The 20,206-nt window shown below is 48.4% G+C and overlaps 1 protein-coding gene across 1 annotated transcript in view; it reads right to left on the bottom strand.

The window, feature by feature from the left end:
• Positions 1 to 17,253, bottom strand: part of LOC143178232 (uncharacterized) — a 45,257-nt gene extending 28,004 nt beyond the window's left edge. Inside the window, exon 1 of the mRNA XM_076376762.1 lies at positions 17,239 to 17,253. The gene's annotated coding sequence lies outside the window, so the exon portion shown is untranslated. The remainder of the gene's footprint in view (positions 1 to 17,238) is intronic.
• Between the last annotated feature and the right edge of the window lie 2,953 nt (positions 17,254 to 20,206).

The raw sequence follows: 20,206 nt of genomic DNA on the forward strand, positions 1-20,206 counted from the left end.
TAATTATGTATCATTGACGGATGGATTTTATTGCCAGCGATGTTCTCCGTCTCTGGATGGATTAGTGATACCGTTATGGATAGAAAAAGTTGGAGATAGTATTTATACGCGGGTTATTAATAGCTAGGTGGCCTACATAGGCTCTATAAAAGCTTTCTCGTGCTAAAAGCACGTTATCAGTGATATGACAGATCACAGGAAATGAGGATCGAGTGATCCTGTCACGATCAGGCTAATCGGCCTTCTAGTGATCGCCCCTCGAACTACTACCATTCGATTTTTCGAAGATGAACCACTCTGAAGTGGATAAGAGGCTCGTGGAGTCTATCGTGGGCATTCAAAGTCCCCCTCCATTTATCTTGCCCATCCCCCGAGTTGTGCGTCGCGATTGAAACGTCCCCTCTGTCTCGATCGATCGCTCGATCGTTCAGCAGCACGTAATAACGAGTATTACCGCAAGATGCGGCGATTCCCCTGGTATTATAATATCTGCTCGGGAGATCGCATCGGGCCGGGTGCCCACAGCCTCCAGATACTCATCTCTTCTTCTTCTTTCTCTCTTTCGATACTTTGATGCTGCTCGCGTTCGACAGCGTTGCAGCGAAATACTTTTCCCTGCTGCAACGCAAGCGTGATGGTCGTGGATCGTTGTCTGTCATTATTAAGCTTGAGCAATTTCGAGCGGTTCGTGTCGTTCAGGAGGAGATTTTTCTAGAATCGGTTTTCAATATCGCATCGATGATAAATCACCGGAAATTGTACTGTCAATTTAGGTATTTGAGACTGCTTTTTACGTTGCCTACAATTTTGGAGCAAAATGAGTGTAAAGTAGAAGCTGTAAATTTTCATTTTCCTCGAATAAAATCGAACCAGAGTAAACAAGCTTAATAATTTGATTAATGATGGATATCAGATTTGGTATGATTTTGTTATTCACAACTGACTGTTAGAAAAACATAATTCTAGCGCTTCTCTCATTGAGCTCGAAGAATTCTCATTATATCGAACACAGTTCAGGAAGAGGATCCTCGAGAACCGCGAGGTTTTAACGTTCTAGCTGAAGCGAGCAACCTTTCGCTACAGTACAATTAACTCGATATTATTACCGAGCGCACATAACTCGGCCGTAAGTTACTCGCATTCTTCAGCATCCCACTTCCCTGTATCTCCCTTCTATATCTGGAAAAAGTAATAAAGCCGTAATTCCATCTTCCACCCCAGTTCAAGCTAGCGCCGTTTCCCGTTTCTTTCCACCTGTTCTCTTTTACTCCCTATTCTTTCTGACTTACTCCGGCGCCTCTTCCCTCGCTAGGAGTGTGGAAAAATTCATGGACGGCGACGAAACAATTTCCGTTCCCGCTCGCGATATTCTCACCCGTTCCTTTCCCCCCTCGGTTTTTATGGCGGAAGCCGCTTCTTATCTAATTTCACCTGCCGTCTCTTTCATCCGTAAAAACGGAGAGATGTGGAATAGGTCTACCAACAGATGGAATTTTTTATCGCTGATGAGGATGTTAGGAACTCGGAGCTGAGAAGTGTTAGAAAGGTAGCGGAGGTGGAAATTGGAGCAGAGTGGGGTGAGAGGAAATTTTAGTCACTGTTAACCCTCTGCGTACCCAGCGCTGGTACAATAGCTTAGCAATGAGGTATTAAAGTAGCTTTCTCCAAAAAAAAATATTTGGGGACCAAGGAGTAATAAAGGGGCTTCCTTCAAAACAAAGTTCACTGTAGAGGGTTTGGTTTTCTTCTGGGGGTCAAATATTTCAACAACGTCCTCTCAGTGTCAGTCTCGTCGCAGACTTTGCTACGTACACTTGGTGCTCCGAAATGTTTTGTGATAGTTCTGAATAAGTAGATACTTCTTCTCGATACAAGGTCAACAGACACGTATTGCTTTAAGAGTTGTCAAGGTACTGTTCTTAATTACTGTTTTAAATTAATTAAAAGGATAGCTCGTTGGTACGCAAAGGGTTAATTTACTTCTAGAGTCTCTCTATTTTGGAGTGCTTAAAGCACTCGAATTTTTATTTTTCTGGAAACGGTGATAGAAAAAGTGACGAATCCATGAGTGAATTCTGCACCTCGCCAGCGATACGAAGCTTTTCCCTTATCGTCCTCCCTTTTTTCCTGAAATTCGCGTTTGCACGACCCGTTAGCGTTTACCCTGCGCCCAGACTTCCACCCCTTTCGTTCCATCGACTATCGACGGTCCCTTTGACGCAGCGTCGCTCCTGCAGCACGCAAATGGAGGCAAAGCGGACGACAGAGAGGCAAAGGGAATTTAGTAGTCTCAATAAAAGCGAGGGTCCCCTTTTTTTGTTTGACGAGAGCCTTTTCCACCGCGTCTTTCGCGTTCCCAGGCGAGAGGAGCCTCTAGCCGTGGCTCGGCGGCGCAAACGCGCCGAGAGTTTCCGGTGAGAAGTGGCCGGCTCGAGTGTAAACACGGGCAGAGGGAACGCAACGACTCGTTCACGGATAATCTATAAGTGGCTGTTTTGTGTGGCCTCGGCTGTCGTGTCTATTCCCTGCTCGGTCGCGTTCCTCGCGCACGCATTGCCCAGTTCGCTCGCGCTGCATTTCAGTGTCGTAATTTCAGGACTTCTACCCGAGTCGGTCCCTCGATCGCGCCTCATTCTCTGTAATTTGTAGCCTGTGGCCATTCCCCGGATGACTGCGATCTGGCCCCGCGGTAATTGTGAAATTAATTTTGCCACAAAGTAGAGAACCGCGTAAAACTGGTTCCTCCGAGTCGGCTTAATGCGCCTGCCTCGCTTATATTACATCTGCTTGTCGACCAGTCCTAGATAACTGGTAATCCAATTACGCTCTCTCGTTCTCTTTGTTTATTTCTTGCCAACGAATGTCGTATGCGATACGTACTCCTTGTGGCGTTAGAGATATGAAGGGAGGCGTCGTCGAGGCAATTTGCACGAAATTAAAATGCCCAATGGCGGAGGGGGTCGAAGGGGCGGCGGAGGGTAATCGATGGGTGATTGCGACAGGTGTATGCCGCGTGTCGCGATGATCGTCGCGTTCCCTGGCCCTCTGGACGGGCAATCTAAAACAGTGGGGCGTTCTCGATCCGCTGCCTATCAGGATCGCGTAATAACAGGAAGGCGCGCTGTGATCGCGGTAATTAAAATACGGCACGTTGTAATCTGCAGTCCATTAAAGCCCATCAATTACGATCGTGAACCCCCTACCCTCGAACGCATCCCCGAGCGGACCTGGGATCGACCTGTGCATAATTCAGGACGTGTTCCGTGATAATATGCCCATGCAAGGCCCGACGAATCGATAGGTTCCTGGAAATGGACGTGATTTAGGGGCTCGCCCCTTACGCGGCTCTTCTGCGCTTCATGGTTCTCGATTAAAATTTTTTTGCCGCGGCAGCCTCAGCCTCCCCTAACGATCCCTTCGCGAGAGCTGAATCTTATTATGGTGGGACGATCTTGGGGGAAATTAATTGGCAGGAAATGTCAAAGGCTGTGGTCGGTGCGTTTTGACGCATAATTCAGGGGTTGGGGGGTGATTTTGGAGGTGTGCCGAGATGGAAAATTGGGGACCCCGTTGAGATTTCACGTCAGAAGTGCTATAAAAATTTGAGTCTCTTCTACAAGGTGATTGAAAAATTGCATTTATGACTTGAGCTAAGATATCACAGTCGCCCACCGAGAATAATAAAATTATCCATTAAAAATTATCGCATTCCTACTTCGTTTAATCAGTCACTCGATTTATCAGCTTGAAGGTTGCATTTAGGTCACTGCAATTCGAATCCTTTATAGTCCATAAAACATCAAATTAAAATTACCTCTAGCTCCACAGAAATAATGGTACAAGGCTATCAACTATTACCAGAACACGCACTTTTCCTGACTCAAACTTCTCAATCATGTTATCTTAAGAATTTTACTCAAGAATCTCTCCTCGATGTCACCGTTTATACAGGTCTGAATGTCACACTCGTCCCTAGCGAAGAAGGTATTCTTCAACTAACAAACACTCGACGCAACATTCTGTCCCCTAAGAATATCAGTCAGCGTTTCTTTCAACAGTCGCAGCACTGTTCTCTAAAGAGGTGCCATTAGGCTTTCTCGCGAGAGGAGCAGCGGCATCTTAAAGGACGAGGAACGCGGATACCGCTAGTTTGCATAATAATTAATCACCGGTGCTTCTCGTAACGGACGATTTCCGGCGCTCCCTGGATCGTAACTGACCGCTTCTGCCAATAATAATCCCGCGAGAATGCTTGATAACGGAAGCGTTCGATGCGCCTGAGAGACGCGTGGAAGATGGCGATAAACGTTCGCGGAAGGATCGCGCGTTGCTATTTTCAGGAACGAAACCGTGTGTGCTCAGACGACGCCGCCTCGGAATTCCACAATTTCCTTTTCGTTTGGGAAACTCGCGGCGGAAACGTGAAACATTACGCAATCTGGCGAGATTACGGCGGCCGCGTTACGCTCCCGAAGAGGAGCTTAAGTAGCGTTATAAATCCAAACGACTGCACCAGGGGAGTTGGTAATGGCGTCGGAAGGGGGAGGGATGGGCGTCGATTGCGAGCATGAATGTTTCCTGAGAATTTCGCGCTCGCTTTTCACAGACCGTGACAAGCTTCCATGAAACGGAGGCTTTGCCCTCCCCTTGGGCGTGGATCGAATTGATGGGAATATATATTTCCGCAGTGTCCATCGAGGAGCTTCCAATGAGTGTGATTCCTACCTCAGACAGGAAACACGGTGCATCTCAGAGCATCTGTTCTGCATGGAATATTCCAAAGAAACGAAACACAGCGCCAGGCGCCTGTAATGTTTCTCCTAAGCAACAGAGTCATCTTATAGAACAGTAATCTCAAGTAGAAAAATCGTTCCTCCTCAACCCTACGATTACCATTCACCATCAAGGTACCATGGGATCGTTTTGAAAAAAATTACACGGTGCAGCACCGACATTAGAGGTCCTCGATACTGTTTCCAAGTACCGTTTCGAACGAGGCTGATATATACTCGAAGCTCAGATGCTCTCTAATCAGAGTGATGCAAGTGTATCCAACAGCGGCGCGAGATTGGATGCAAATAGGAGCGCGGAGGCAGCCGACGTCTACAAACAGGGAATAATTAGAATGATAATGGAAGAGTGCGGTTCGAGGGGCTCCGCTGGACTTGAACTTCGTTCTTCGTGCGGTGTTTGCACATCGGGAAACCCTCGAAGTTGCTGCATCGCCGCTCTGTTTGCCCTACGTTTACGTGGAAAGCCTGAAATGCAGAGTTTGCTTTGGGTGCGCCGTCCCACGGACGAGTTTCGTGGCCAACGAACGCGGCCCTTTAAGTTCAAGGCACGGTGCCACTTAGCGAGACAATGTTGAGAGTAAACAGAACGTCCTGCCGAGTTTTATCGGACACCTCTCTTCGTCGTGGGAACCTTGGGTGCCGTCGAACGCCTCGGATTTTTGGATGGAAGCCTGACTTCTGAAGAGATCGCCTTGTTTGCTGGCCTAGGTCACTGCATTTAAGAAGACGAGGGTCGGAGCTATTGTATTTGAAAGCTTGTGGGTGTGTAGATATTTTCCTTCACTTTTCTTGGGAGGGTGCGTATGGTATGACTGAAGTAGAGTCGTAGGTAGAGGGAATTTTAAATGACAAATTTTCGAACCAGTAAATTCAATTCACGTTTGTGGTATTGAATTCCAAGGCAATGTGTACGCCTGCTGGAGTCCTGGACGAATCAGGAAATGACGCGAGAAGCTGATTCGAGTCGCGTGTTCGGACAAGCCGTCACCTTGGTTGTTGCGATTCCTCGTAAAGGTCGGGGTGAAGGAACCTTAATGACTGGACACTGGGAGGACAAGGGGGAGGCGAGTTAAAGAAACGGTGATCCTGTCCTCCCTGGAAAGAGGCATGCGCACCTGTGTCGAGCTTTACCGAAGTAACGTGCTCGATCCCTTAGCGAGTCACGATGGCCAGTCTTCTTGTACAAGGTTTTCAGATCGACGCGACATCCCGACTAGGAAACCAGTACAAGGAAGTACAGGACGATAGCTGGAAGAGGTTGGCGCTCCTGGGAAGTGGCTACGACGAATGTACATGAGATTTCGCGGAATCGAACGTGACTCGTCGAGTTTTGCCATCATCTCAAACGCCATTATTGTCTTTTCTGCACTAGAGCCCGCCATTTCGGAGCGAAATAATTTTGGGTTGCGCCGAGAGTTCGAACGAAGGATCTCGACTCGAAGGAATAATAATGCACAGTGGTTTCAGTACCCTCAGTTATTCTATGATTAATATTCAAACGTGAGGGAAGTCAAGTGGAGCATTCCAAATATAATACTTAATTTAGCTGAGTTGTACCCTGTTCGAAATTGTTTAGGAATCACATAAGACCGATTTCAGTATAAATTAAAATGGGCGACCATCACATCAGCGCAGGATTTCTTGAAAATTATAACAATTCTGGTGACTAGACCAAAGTTAGAAACCGTAATCTAGGAATTTTCGTGTGTACAGTTCGCAATGAGGCGTAAACAGTTAGAAAACAAGATCAGCACGGGGTCGTACAATCTGGCCACCGGGACACTGTTGTTCCGGTGACCCTCTATAAATAGGATGGCGGCGAGCGTGATGGTCAATATTCGTACATCCGGTTTGTGGAACGAAACGACGGATATCCCTACTTTAATTTCATAAGAAGCAAATATTTTTATGTGCTGCACTGGAACCAGCCACGGGCGAATTCGTTCAACGTGTCTCCCCACTGTACTAGCACGCTACCAATCACTTTATTCTGCAAACACGCGGACAGTTTAAACGGGCATACAGTGATTTATTGCAGCAGCTTGTCACAGAGTCCTAAGATTGATAGCGAGATTAGTGGAACTATTCAGATGCAAAATTTTCAAAAACTCAGACCCTTAATTCCAATTTTTACAAATTCCTATGTCAACCCTGGTACGATGAGGATAAACTTAAACTCCAATTTTCGAAAGACTCTAGAAGGTAGCTTTAAAGGCACACGAAGGCGTTATCAGTATCAGTTACGAAGAAAACGCTGCATAGCGTCGGAGATGGGGCTCACGATCCGAATAATGCCAGGCGGTGTGCTCGCACGAGGCAACCGGAGGTGTTAGTGGACTATAAAGAGAAGCAGAGGAACGGTCGGCTCGTGCACGAGCCACACAGCGGGACACTGTTGTCCCCGTGGCCCAGGTGCAGGGCCACCCTCGCGTATTCCCCCCTTCGTGCGAGGCAGAGCACACGGGAGGAAAGGCTGGAGGCTGGTGGACCAGTAAAGATCGACTCCTTGGCCCGAGGACAAGGCGCGCGGGAAATAATGTGACGGTGAACCGGATGCAAAGGTTCGCGAGCCCACGAACCCAGCCACCCAACCTAGGCCTCAGAGGAGTTGTCTTACCCCGTGTAGCGGCTAGATACGATCTCCGTGGGGCCCCTGCCGCCCATTGGGGCCCACCTTCGAGACAGGTTCACGCGAGACGACAAAACCTGTCGACGCCCCACACGTCAGCCTTGGAAGGATGATAATCGCCTGTGAGGACACTTGACGAGCCATCGTTAAACAATCGATCGAAAATTCTTCAGAGACTGAAGAAAGCTCGAAGAATTCCTCGTCGCTCCTATATCTCACTGGACCTCTCCGCAACGTTATTTCCAATTTCCACGATTTTCTTTCACCAGCCACTACCTGAAGAACCATTCTCATGGGTCCATGAAATGTTACGGCTTCACCGATACCCGAAGCCCTTATAAATTCCATTTCGATTCCCCCTGGAGACCATACGACGCATCCATATCGCCTCCCCAGGCTACATATCAGCTGCCCACTGTGCTCGTCGCGGGGAAAGCAAGAAAATCTATAATAGCAAAGGCGAAGCGGAACAGGGCAAAAGAAAAGGCGAGGTGGAAGCTCGCGCGAAGTGGAGTCTCTGTAAAAAGAAGAAGCTCCGAGGGGTGGAGGCTCTTCCGACTCGGTTCGGATAGAACGGCCGAGGTGGATACTCTGTTACTATCTTATTACAAGCCTCCGCAAATGGTCTTCATCAAGGCGAGACCATGTTCTACCAGCTCGATCTTACCTCCTCCTTCTTTTCTTCCTCTGCCCCCCCTCCCTCCTCCGCAATTTTTTCTCGGTTATTTCTACACCGTCAGCTTCGGCTCGCAGCGCCGAAGGTGGATGACTTTCGCCCGTGGTGGCGGGCAGTGAGACAGAGCAAAGGTAGAGAATAAGGACGACGGAGAGGTGGTTCGACGTTATTAATCTCGGAATGGCCGTCACGAGCGACGACGGTCGTGGTGGTTTCGTCTCGTGGCGCATCGGGATGGATAGATAGCGAGTACCACCGTGCGCCATGGCTTCCACAGTTCATTCTTCATGGTCGACTGACTTTTGCGTATATACGAACGCTGGACGATTAACGATCGTACCGTCGTTGCGCTCGTTAAGCGACAGTTCTTTCCCTCTCGGGATGACCGACCAGCGGATGGTAGGGAGGCCGAACAGAGGACGACGGTGGAGCAGCTGGACGAGGGGTCCAAGGGGGGAGGCGAAACTGGTACACCGAGATCATCCCCTTGGCCGAAGACGAATGATCCGGACTCTCAGCGCGCTGGATACATTATCGCTGTGGAAGAGAGGCTGCTGCACGAGAGCACGGGGGCGACACTTTCGTAGAATCGTGGATCGTGTATACGTGACGACGATGGCGATCTAGAAGAGGTCCTCGAGCCAAGGTCGTACGACTAATAATAACTCGGTGGGTAGGAATCGATTTCTACACGGATCACGACTGACTCTGAACCAGGACGAACATGTGGGCTGATGGTTCTTCAGGGGCACAGTCCTACGCGTCGATTTCGATCGATCGAATTTAATTACAAGAGATTGCTTAACCTGGACCATATGTATGGTATTGTCACGCGGGATAATCCTGTTTTAGCGACAGGGAAAGTTTCGATTGCCTCAGCGCGGCCGATACGGATCGTAGAACTTTGCCCTCGAGTGAAATTTGAGGATACGTAACCCGATTGTGATTGGATTTTATAGAGAGTTTAGATTCATTTTTATGCATTTATTTAGCTGCTGCTGGTTCGAGGATGATTTGTTGGAGAAAACACAAGCAGACGTTCATGGAATCGTTTTGAAATTACTTAACGATGCTTCACAAAAATGATCGATAAGTGGAGAAAATATGAGCTTACTGAAGAGCAACTTCTGATTGGATTTACAGAAAATAGAACGTGATCGGGCAACCGTGCACCGCAGTTACATAATTTCCAATTAAGCCATTGCCGTCGGGTTTTTCTCGTTTCTCCCGCGGAAATAATCGTGCGAAAATCCTGGCAACAATCGTAGGAAGTAATGGGTAGGGTACGAAGATCCACGCAGCATACATCGATCATGGGGATTTCCTATGTGCCACAGTTCCGCTCTATTTTCTGTTGCATAGAAAAATCACCAATCCACAATTCGAAGTTTAGCAAACTTCAGAAAAATCTGGAAATTAAAATCCATGCTCAATCTACCTACTATGGCAATACCAAATGAAGAAAGGAAACTAAAATTACGAATTACTCTTTTCAGAGGTATTTTACTGTTTCATCGAAAATGGGATGTTGAAAATTTCGTCGAATTTCAATTCCCTGCGTGAGAAATCGGAAGGTAGAAACTGTACTCAACTCGAGATCAGTGCCCAGTCTGTCTCTCGTTCTCCTAATGGCGTTAAAGCGGAAACACAGCACCGATTAGAGAATTTACCGTTAGAACCTGGCCGATTACCGTTCGAGATTACTTCTCACACGAGATCGCGTTCATATCTCTCTCTGTACGTTCGACACGTTCGTTTTTTGCCCTTGGTCCCGCGATGGATTAAATCGGTCGCGGTTCGCGTGCGTTTCATCAGCGGCTACAGTTCCATCAATTCCACGCGGAATTTGTATCTGCCGCAGGCCACGATATCGTATCACGAAACACAGGGCTCTTGTTCGACCAGTCCGTAAATCGTGGCCCCGCGTGCTTGCCGATCCTCCTCGAGCGTCGAATTAACCGTAAATCCTATAATCGAGTGGTATTCAAATTACACGGCCGTTAGCCGACTACTTTATTCGGTCAATTCGTTCGGGGGAGATAGCTGCGTACAGGCGCGTAATCGATGACTAGGGAACGAGTTACGGTTCGAAGCAATTTGAACTTAGTTCTGATCAGGGCACTGGAGAGTCCGAGAAGTAGTGCCTAGAATTGACAATGAGATTTGGTGTTAAGTTAATCTCAATTTTCCATCATCTTTGTTCTCTTATGTGAAGCTATATTGAGAAGATTTATAATAAATTCATAGCCATATCAAATAGGTCTGGGTATCTGCATTTCATAGCGTGAGGTTGACGTCAGAAAAAATCCCCAGCGAGAGATTTCTAGCAGAATCATCGTGCGTTGCGTCACGGCGCGTCGTGGAGGAAAGAAAAAGCTCACAGGTACGAAATCACGATTTCGTTTCTCATTAAACAAACACCATTCGACCTCGAGTCTCTAGCCCACGAATGAAACGGGGAACAGACGTACGAACCAATCGATCGGCTCGCCTTTAATTCGCTGTATAATGTTACGCGCTATTGTACTTAATCCCGACGCGCTCTTACGGTACCTAGTTCCCTAGAACCGCCTGCACCAGCTCTTTTATTGCTGACTACGATAAATAACCGAGCTCTCATACAGGCTCGCCCAGGATGCGACCGAATATGGAAGACACGGGGAGAATTGAATCGAGGCAAAACGATTCGATTCCCGATGCCGCGCATCTGGCCTCCGCTGTTTTGTCTGCGCCAGTTGGGGATCGGGGAATAACTGGACTGGACGAGGGGAGATGGAATTCATGAATTCGTTTCTGTGATTTGTCGAGATAGAGAGAAACTCGATATCGCGGGGAGACAGTTGTTTCAGAGTTGGTGGAGGTGACACAGAGGCTCCAAGAATGATCATAGCGTTGATAGTTATCATAGAAAACACTTAATTAATAGATAAGGGAGGTCATCGATTGATACAAGTCTTCTGGGCCACTTGGGTACCCATCTTCTTCAGAATTGAACTCAGAACGCAACTTGCTCCGAAACCTCAATGGGATTTGGCTCACTAGCATGGACACTGTATCTTATCTACGATCAGATCGCACGATGGGCGTCCTCAAAAACGGCGGCATTATAAAATGGAACGATCTATGGGGGCCATTACGCGACTTAGTGAAACAGCTCGAGCAACCTGTTACCGGTTACCGGATTATTTCGTGAATAAAACGACGAGCGTCGCGTGCATGCCCGCCGTGCCTTCTTTGTACGCCGCGCGGGGACAGAAAGAATACCCAGGAGGAGGGACAGAGAGAGAGAGGATGGAGAGAAAAAGAGACGGATAGGTCAGCAAACCGGTTGTCAGTGACAATACCCTGTGCAACGACTGGCAGGTATGCCTGCGTTATTAGAGGAACTAGGGCAATAGTGCAGGTTCACTAAACCACAGGTGGACTGGATTACACCTTTATTTTCGTAGATTCCGGAACAAGGACCTACACTCTTTTAGGTCACCTGTCAGCTGACCGAATTCTACCGAAACCCCTGGGCATTGCTCTCTTCTCGCACTTAGTCATCGAATATTCTTTCTGCGCACAAGTATTTCACTGTTTTCCTCCTCGAGACAAGTGAATGAATCATACAACCTGCTTGAAGAACCAGGAAAAATTCAGGGGAATTCTTTTGTACCCAACTGAGTTCTTGGAGAGCCCTTACTGATTACAAATCACACCAATGAACTGGAGGGCCCCTGAACGACTATTAATCCACTGTACTCTCATAAAAATGCGATGAACTTATATCGAGCCAATATTGAAATAAGCTACCACGTCAGATTTAACTTCTAAGATCAAGGTATCTACCGTATCGAGTTTCCTGACGAAATAAAAATTCTTGAATGTTACACCACCAATCGCCACTTATTTCCCGAAAAGTGGATAATGAAATATCTTCGAAGTGGACTCCTAAGTAGGAGGCGCTGGAATGTGAAGGAAATAGACTCGGTAGTTGATCGATTAACGTTCTAAAAACCGTTCGTGCGCTCGTGCAATACGTGCGACGAGTCCAAAGCTCGCGGAGCCGATTCGTGCGCGCATTGAAATTCTCCGGGATCTCGTCCGGCAGAGTAGCCGATTTTTATCGAGTACACGACTGGTTACCGGGCAGAGCTCATAAACCGCATTCGACATCGAGGCACGGGCAGCCACGTAAGGAATACGAAGTATCACAAGGTAAGCCCATTCGTGGTATTTCAATCGGCCGGGCAGAAACCGTTCGAAACCCGTTCAGACCGCGGAACGAACGCGACGCTGGTGTTGTGGAATCGTGCCGCATGTATTCCTCTACGACGGTCGCGTGTCCCCTACAAGCTTATCGTAATAATGCTGCTTTTGTTAGAAAATATTGCGGGCCCGCTGGGACGCAATTATAATCGCGGCTGAGGCTATTTCCTGCACGGTGACTGACGCAGGATGGCTCACAGAAGTCTGCTTAGCTTCTAAACACTGTGAAGCTGTTCTTCGTTTGAAGATAGATATGTCTATTTATCGATTTATTGAATTAAGTTCCATTAAGGAAGAAATGAGGGGATATGTCGAAAATGAAGTAACTAGGAATCGAGAATAACCAACGACCCTATTTTTTTTGGAGCCTCCTTCGAATGAACTGTCCCACCATCTGCCAGCCAGTGGAAGGAAAATTGGTAATTAAACTTCCCTACTCTCTACTAACAGTAGCGACTCGAAAGTTCCCGTATGCACGAAACATCGCGGGCAATCTGTGCTTGTGACAGAAATTCGATAGAGCCCATGCATCATAAAAGCATAGGGACCGATTCCCTTCGCAGGAAGGCTCCGCCGTCAAGAAAAAATTGATTAAGCTTCACAGTCTGCGTCCAATAGGAGTCAATGGCCGAAGGATGGAGCAAATGCCGAGGGATTCGTTCGCGTTCACGTGTTTGGGGCCTGAGCGTATCCGAATTCCATGATAATCGTAGGAAGAAACGAGAATCCATGTCCACGCGTGTCATGATTCTTCGAAAGATTCGGCTCCTGGGTACGGCGAGGCGTGACGTCGAATTAGCGCTTCGTGTACGAGGGACACGTGCGTGGAATACGAGAAATGCGTGGATACCGCAAAGTCCGTGTGAATAAGGTTTGGACTCGAACCACGTTCGCGGTCTTCAGAAGCTTCTACTATTCTGCTTTTGCTTTGCGAAGTACAGGGGGATTCTTGTTGAAGACAGCTCTGTAGGTTCCACACTCGCCTTAGCCTTGGAATCGTTGTAGGTATACTGAGATTTCATGTAGTGTTAGACAAATTTTTAACTTCAATTAATCATTCACTCATCTGAGATTTTGCTAACTTTTTTATTGAATTTTTTAAAGATAGTATTAAGATATCCAATTGGCGCCTAACGCCAATTTTCGAAGATTATTTGAATGTCAGTCCATCATCGAGCGTTTAGTGAGAATGAATAATTGATCGTCTCTTTTGAGCCTCCTCGACACGATGAATACAGAATTTTACGGGCTGATAGCTCGAACCACCCTGTTCGATATTTTTAATATCCCTTTTTCAATATCCGGCCGGGCCAATGTCCAATGAACCGTTCGTGGTGATCTTCTTTTTTCAAACGCTATAGAACACATCGTTCTATAGGACGCCTCTTTTCGATGCTTGGTCGCCTCTAAATAGCTGTGCGTTCAAAAGATGCCGCTCGGTTGGAGTATAACGCCACGTCAGTCACACTTTTCGTGAACCCGTGACCTGACGTGACTTAGTCTTCTGTGATCGAGAAAATTAAGATCTGAGAATCTTATATCAAAATATTCAAGAAATTTCTAAAAATATTTGGTAATTCCTTGTAATTCATATTAATTTCAGAGAAGAAGAGATGAAATATTGCAGAAGATTTGATTAACATCGATTTTAGCGTTCACATGTTTCTTCAGAATATTCGAGTCTGAAGATAACAGTCTTTTTCTACTTTTCTTAAGAACTCCAGAAAGCTCTAAATTTTAAAGCAAAAGGGGCTCAGTTTTCTAAAATCTTCTTCATGAAAAAAGAAGCGATTGAAGAATGAGACACTCAAGGAAGCTCGTTTTTCGTCCAAAAGCCTGAAAAGTGTCCCGTGGCTCGGATTCGAGGCCGATCTGCCTTATTTACCGTTCCGTGTGGGTCTACGTGCCCGAACCGCGCATAACAGCACGAATTCTTGCTCAACGATTCCCGACTGACGGATACTTTCACTGCGATAACGGCATCGACGCATTTCATCCATAAAATAAGCTTCTCGGATCGCAGCGTTAATCACTCAGCTCTGTGCTACACAGCTTGCTCGGAAGCTGGCGTTTCAGTGACCGCAGAAGCTCGCGCAGAGATGCATTCAGGCACTGAAATCGCGACGAATCGCGTGTCGTACCAAGAAATTGTGCGACATCGTTTTCACGGTTCGAGAGGATGCGTGCATTAAAGCTAACAGACAGCTTTGGAGCAAGAAAAGCGGGGTACGTCTGCCTCCGCTCGCAAAAACTAATATTCGCCCTGTGCGAGCCAAAGAGGAGAAAAGAACTGGCTCGACTAATGGCCGAGCCAGTTATTACTGGCAGTAATTAATTCGTGACGCGGTGGGCTCGAAACCTGCCACGGTTGACTCTTCCCCCTCAAAAACAAATCATTCCTCTTTTCTTATTCGAGCCAAAAAGGCAGCTGTGCTCATGTAACGTTCATTAATAGCCAGGTCATCTTACGCAAAGATCTGTCCACCTAGCTTCCGCGATCGATGAGCCTGGGTCGATTCTCCACGGCTACTGCTCGCGTTTCGCGTGCCTGGGATCGCTTCTTACTTACACTTCATTACTCGACTTCGGTTTGGTCGCCGCGCGTCTAACGAGACCCTGTCTAGTCGGAGCACGGTCTCGGTAATTAGCGTTTAGTAATTAGCAATTAGCCAGGTGAGCCAGCTAGCCAAGAAGCTGGTAATCAGCGTATTGTGCGAGGATGAAGATCCTTCTGGTGCATAGGAAATGCGCATGCAAATGGCACGCCGCTAACGGAGCATTTTCCCTGTCGGAGTCACGGCTTCGATGGGAGGCTAGTTAGTCGTCGCGGATGCCTTTCGAACTGACCCGAAAAATAGTTGGCAGGACTTGAAGCGTGAGAAAAACGTGCGATTGTGTTGGTTCGAAACGAAGGTTGCACTCGGTGCAGTGGGCTGCAAGCGGTTATCGAACTCCTCAGGCACTGTGCTCATGGAGATTCGTACCATGGCGTGAAATAGAAACGCCACGAGGTTCTATAACCATAATTAGCGAACGCAAGATCGCATAATTAATTGCTCGTTCCTATTATAGCCCCTTGCACGGGGGTAAAGCGAAGTGTTTATTAGAGACCCCGCGTTTCCTGGCAAGCGTTGATTCTACTTTGCTAGATTACAAGCACGCTGCTCTACGTGATCATAGATCGTAATGCAATCGCGACTTCTCTGGCGTACCTCGACCATGACAAATTCGTTCGCTTTAGACTCTTGCGAGTTGCTGCGGATACTAAGGAACGTAGTTTCCATCCGTTTCGCGAGGGATCGTCGAACGCGTTGCACGCTAAGAAAGAACCTTGTATCTTGAGTACCTTTCCTCCCCTGATAATATTATCAGGAAACAAGTGAAATTAGGCGATTTCTTGTGATTGAGTTTTGAGATATTTTTTAAGATACTCTGGTACCTGACACTCGATTAAAGTATACTTGACTTTATTCTAAGTAATAAGTATAAAAATAGCAGCAAATTTGAGTTAAACTATGTGTTCTTATTTCTATAAAGAAAATTGTTCTAATTTCTGAAGTTAAGCGAAGCTCACTGAGTCTCAAGACACAAAGTTTTCATAGTCCTCAGTCTCAAGCTTCCCGGAAAGCAGAGTCCTCTAAAAAAATCCATCATCCCAAAATTTCAATTTTCACTGGGAAATCACCTTATCTCCCGTACCATCTCTCCATCATTCTCGTCGTCGCAGATCCTCTCGATTCGATTCACCGCGGGAGTCGATCATTCACGCGCGTCACTTCGCGTAGCCGCAACGGAGCGGGCCAAGACTGCAGGATACAAAAGGGTCCGACTCGGACCCTATAGATTCTCATAGTTTACATTCCTCGTTCCTGTTAGCGTGTGGCCCACGGGAACGATCCATTATACCGGTCCCTGGAATTCCTTCTGACTCATTATGCCGGCGCGCGTTCTGCCGCGGACCCTGCTTTATATTCCGTCCGCTCGGACCCGCCACGGGAAAATCGATACAATTTCGGCTGCTCCCCTTTGTTCGAGACGAAACGATGGGCCCCTCGCGAATATTCCTCGAGGATTTTTGCTCGTCCCGTATAATACGCGATTCGAATCGAACGCGAGCAGGGGGCCAGGTATCCCTTTTTCTCCGACGAGCATAGAAGTCTCGCGGATGCTAGAGCCCCGAAGATTCGTCGGGATGCTCCTTGGTATTCACCCATCGACAGGCCCCTGCCTCGGTATTCAGACACTGTTTCCTAATTGTACGAAGTGTTCGTGCACGTCCGACTAGCCTTCGCCGGCTGCAAGTCGGCACGCATACCTATTGTATGCCGCGTTGAATTATTTAGGCCCGGGCCCTCTTTGACTCCGTTCTCTCCGCTCACGACCGGTCCATCCTCGCGTGACTCTCACGCGACGGAAACACGCAGACGATTGTTCGGCGCCTGTTTCGCGAACGAGTTTAATCTCGGGGCCTGACGGGGCCTGACGGGGCCTCGCGGGGCCTCACGGGGCAAGAGCGAACGTGGGCCACGGTTAACAGGTGCGTGCCGAGCGACGCTCGAGGTTCACCGAGTCCACAGCGATCGTGTACGAGATCGGAGCGGTTCCTTGCACATGGTACATACTTCCGATGAGAGAACACTTTTGGATCCCCCGTCGAGGCACATTTAGTCACAGTCCATATACATCCACGGGTCTTAGCGACGACGAGGAGAACTAGGAGATCGGTTCGTGCGTCCTTGGTCGGGCACAGTGGAACAGAATCACTGATCTTGATCACTTGGTATCACCAGGAGAAGCCGCAAGCATACGTATCGCGAGGCGTGCGCGTCACTTTGCCACCCTAAGCTCACCGAACGCACATACTCTTCGCCGAGTGATCGGGGACTTACCTATCCAGGACGGTCGTCGACGTAGGACGACCCTGACGATCCTGTCCGACGACGTGTTCTCCTGGGGTGGCGCGAACGGGTCGACGGCGAACCAGAGAACGTGTCCGTGTCGCGGAACGACGATTCAACTTTCCGCACTGATCAAACGTGGACCTTCGAGCGTGTTAAACTAGTCGAGAAATCGGGGGTGAGATCGAGGACCGGGGGGCACACCGAATTGCGTCTCTCGCTCCACTCTCGCACCCTCGAGCGAGCGTGTGCGAGTCGAAAGCTTGGATTCTTTCCCAGTTCCCAGTCTCTTTCGCTCTCTCTCTCTCTTTCTCTCTCTCTCTCTCTGTCTCTCTGTCTCTCTGTCTCTCTCTCTCTCTCTCTCTCTCTTTCTCTTCGGTCCCCTCAAAATCACCGCGACACCGCACCGAACAGAAGTGAACTACTCGTGCGCCGCCGGTTCACGGTACCTTAAATACCTTGGCAGCCGCGCCGCCGCCACCGCCGCCGCCGCCGCCGCAGCACGCCACCGCCACCACCGCTGTGCGTCGTGCGGCCCCCTACCTCAAACTCGCCCCACGCCGCGCGCGCCGATTGGCGAGGGAGAGGAGCCGATGTGTGCCCGTCGGCTACACCGGAGCATCCTCTCTTCCTCTCCCGTGCTCCTGCTCCTATGCTCTCCTCTCTTCTTTCTTCCTCCCGTTTCCCCCTCCGCCCTTCCTGCTCTTTTTTTCTCTTTCTCCCCGTCTCGCCATCTTTCTCCTTCCCCCCGCGTGTGTTCCTGCGTTTCTTCTCTTCTCTCTTTCTATCTTCTCCCTTCTCTCTCTTTCTCTCCCTCTCTCATTCTCTCTCTCTCTCTATCCCTCTGTCTCTCCTCGGTAATTCAACCACCGCGTAGGACTCCGCCGCGCACGTACGTGCCTTCGCTTCTTTCTGTACCCTCGCCAGAATGCCACATTGTGCTTCATTTTCGCCGGGGCGTTTCATTTTCTTTTCTTCTGCCCCGACGAAGGAGAGTTGAATTCGAGATGGAGCGATGTCCTGTTGCTGGACGTCGCCGCGTCGAGGGTCGCGCCGTGCCAGAGGACGAGGAAGAGCCGGTGCGAAGCGCGCTGCGCGGCCGTGGCTGCGCAAGCGCGCACCAGCTACGGACGCGCGGCGAGTGACGCGCATTCGCGCTCCGCACGCCGCTGCGAGCGCATCCGTCTTAGGACCGGCTCGCTGAGCCTCGTCAGGGATGTCTCGAGGAACTTCTGCGGCTGAGTATCGATTGCCTGACTTTGGTACGTTCGTGTCGGGGACCTGTGCTCCATGTGAGTGCATGTTTGTTCGAGGTGAGGGAGGGTTTGGGGCAGGGTGTCCCTGGAGGCTAGGGAGACGATTTTTCAGAGTGATTCCGCGGGTCATCTGTCAATATGTATGGGATTTAGGAGGACAGGAGCTGAAGGAGTACGGGATTTGGGTCTTGTATTGTTGGGGTAGAGACTGTTTAGTGACTTCGTGGCTTAGACAGTTTCTAGAGGGATTTTCGTGACAGGTTTGCTGATAGTATTTCTTTTTTATTTGTTTTCTGAGTAGGTGTAGGTATTGTGTTTCTTAGATATAGGATTTCGTCTCGGTGAGTCTGCGGAGGGGCATGTTTCTGAAAGCCACTCAAGGATTGCAAACTGTAGCGAATATAGTAACGAGATTATGATGAGAACTGACTGTATGATACATCGTTTCTCGTAGATTTTTTTCTGAACATTGATGCAGTGGGTCTGAAGTGGATGTAGGGTACCAATTTCAGTACATGAGCCTCATCAATCTACGTTGATAGGATCTCTGGACTGGAAAAAATTGAATACAGTGTTCACTCGTTATTGTCTCCCAGTTAAGCAGAAGCAAGCAGACTCCAAGCTTCTACCTATAACCAGCATCCGACGTGGAAAAACACTTTGCTATCTCGCGAAATTACATGAGATACGTAATACAAATATTTGAATACTTAATTGCAGCGAGATGTATGATTCACGGCGCTCATATCCGCCACCTAAGGTCGATGTTGAAATTATGTTAAGGTCTAAACAGCAATTCGTTTCGAGAGATTCGTCGGAGGGATTGGTGAATGCCGTTGGATAGTCAATTGGCTGACTCACTCTCGGTCAGCACGTCGGGCAGGACGTGCGGGATTCTCGAAACGAATCGCTCAGCTTCCCCAGCGTTCGCAGAAAACATTCTGGGGAAACTTTCCTCGAAACTCTGGCTTCTAATGAATCGATCCCTGACACTCCTATTTATTTACTCTATCGCCGAGCTTTTAGCACTTTGTACTTTGTACTTTCCCAAGGCTGGGGATTTCCTTAGGGTTCTCTGAAGTTGAGAGTTTATTTGTAGATGCTCTAACAAGTATTACGAAAGGATACCTAGAGATTCTACGAAGGCTGAAGGACACTTTCTTCGAAGAATAAAATTTCTAGCAGATTACATTAAAAGAGTTTCTCCTTAAAAAATCGAGAGTACAATAACAATAGATCCCACTAATTAGAATTCAATATCCTGAACATTAACACCCATCTGAAAAGCAGAAGATATTCGCATAAACTGGCAAGTAGATGAAGCCCACTTTAAGTGAGGAGGCCCAGTCGCGAGGCAGCCGAACGAGCGGGCCCCTCCAGAGCGCAGCAGAGATATTCGAGACGGTGTTTCCACCTGGGTTCACCTTGGTTCACTTAGCCGCGACAGTTGGTAGGGGAATTCGGTTCAGCGAACCGCGGGACGACGTAACTCTTACCTGGCCTGGTCGTCTCCGTCGCGCTGCCATTGACACTGACATAATAACGCGGCTGACGACGGCCGACAGTCGCAGCCTAGGCGGAGCAGTGAAATCGCGTGATGGCAGACGGAAACGGGGCCTGGTCGACGATCGTTTCGCGGGAAAAGGTCGAGGATGGGACGTCGGTTCGTCGCGGAGGCGAGGAAAACGAGACAGGAGGAAAGT

This window comes from Calliopsis andreniformis, chromosome 4 (assembly GCF_051401765.1).
Source record: "Calliopsis andreniformis isolate RMS-2024a chromosome 4, iyCalAndr_principal, whole genome shotgun sequence".
Taxonomy (NCBI): domain Eukaryota; kingdom Metazoa; phylum Arthropoda; class Insecta; order Hymenoptera; family Andrenidae; genus Calliopsis; species Calliopsis andreniformis.